This window comes from Microtus ochrogaster, unplaced genomic scaffold (genome assembly GCF_000317375.1).
Source record: "Microtus ochrogaster isolate Prairie Vole_2 unplaced genomic scaffold, MicOch1.0 UNK1267, whole genome shotgun sequence".
NCBI lineage: Eukaryota > Metazoa > Chordata > Mammalia > Rodentia > Cricetidae > Microtus > Microtus ochrogaster.
Genome location: NW_004950365.1, coordinates 2,465 through 3,923, shown reverse-complemented (window position 1 = coordinate 3,923; position 1,459 = coordinate 2,465). Strand labels below are relative to the sequence as shown.

Sequence of the window (1,459 nt, the reverse complement as noted above, 5' to 3'; positions counted from 1 at the left end):
ATTTGCAAATCTAAGAGGGCTCAGAAAATTATATGTCTGTATGTGTACACACAGCAACACTAAAAAAAAACAGTCATGAATTTGGGACAGATAGGAGAAGGACATGGGAGGAGCTACTAAGAAAAGAGGGAAAGGTGAAAATGATATAAACGCTGTACATATGCTTGCAATCCTCAGAAAGCAAATTATGATGTTTAGAAGAAAAGGGAGGAATATGGAAGAAAGGGGAATAGAAATTAAATGACTGAATAACTGTTCCTCAGGCAGAAAAAGTCTGCAGTATTCCTTGCCTTGTTCCTGCTATTCCACACAACATACATGGCCTCTACCGCACATTTTAGACTCACCTGGATCCTCTGGAATTTTTAACTTCCATTCAATATTTGGAAAGTTCCAAAAATTGTAAAAGAGTGAGCAGAAGGTAAAAATATAGAAAATTACATGATCCAATGAGCCTATATAAATATTACATGGAATATAGCAATAAATTGCAGCTTATGAGAGTATTTTCAAATCTAAATAAGATTTACTTGCTTTAAAATCTTAAAGAAGGATTTCTTCTTCTATATGAATAAATATTTGTTTCAAACAAATGCTAATCCTTAAGAATTATGGCTTCTGATTAATATAATCATTTCACTATAAATATATGTGTTTGTATTTGGAAGAAATTGCCCTTTCCTTATAAGTAGCAGACAAAATATATACATGTGTGCAAAAACATAAAAGCATATTCAAAGGATGTTTTCCTCAGAGGTTGGCCGATAATGAATTTCCATGCTCAATTAAGACTGTTTACAATGTAGTTATTTAGGAGATTTGTCTATAGCCCATTAGCTGTCTAAATATTCTCCTTATTGCCATCTTCATTTCTTGATTTCTCAGTGTGTAGATCACAGGGTTCAAAAAGGGACTGACAGCTGCATCAAACAGGGCCATAAACTTATCCAGGTGTGTAGAGGAAGAAGGCCATGTATAGAAAAACATGGCAGGACCAAAGAATAATACCACCACAGTCACATGGGCTGAGAGCATAGACAGGGCCTTGGAGGAACCACCGGAAGAATGTTTCAGAACAGTAAATATAATGACAACATAGGAAATGATCAGAATTATGAAGGAACACACAGACATGAATCCACTATTGACTGAGGCCAGTAATTCCAGTCTGTATGTGTCCATGCTAGCAAGTTTGATGAATTGAGGAATGTCAGAGTAGAAGCTGTCCAATATATTAGGACCACAGAGAGGTAAATTTACTATGAAAGCCAGTTGTATCACAGAGTGCATAGGGCCAACTACCAAGGCAGTAATCAAAAAGGAGATGCACATATGGCCACATATCTATCAAAGGCCATGGCTATGAGTAGCACCATCTCCACACCACCAATAGCATGGATGAAGAAGATTTGAGTCACACAGCCTCTAAAGGAGATGACTTTATGTTTTTTAAATAAGT

At 36.2% G+C, this 1,459-nt stretch overlaps 1 pseudogene; it reads right to left on the bottom strand.

Annotated features, from left to right (window-relative positions):
- Positions 1-810: 810 nt before the first annotated feature.
- Positions 811-1,451, bottom strand: LOC101978999 (annotated as a pseudogene).
- Between the last annotated feature and the right edge of the window lie 8 nt (positions 1,452-1,459).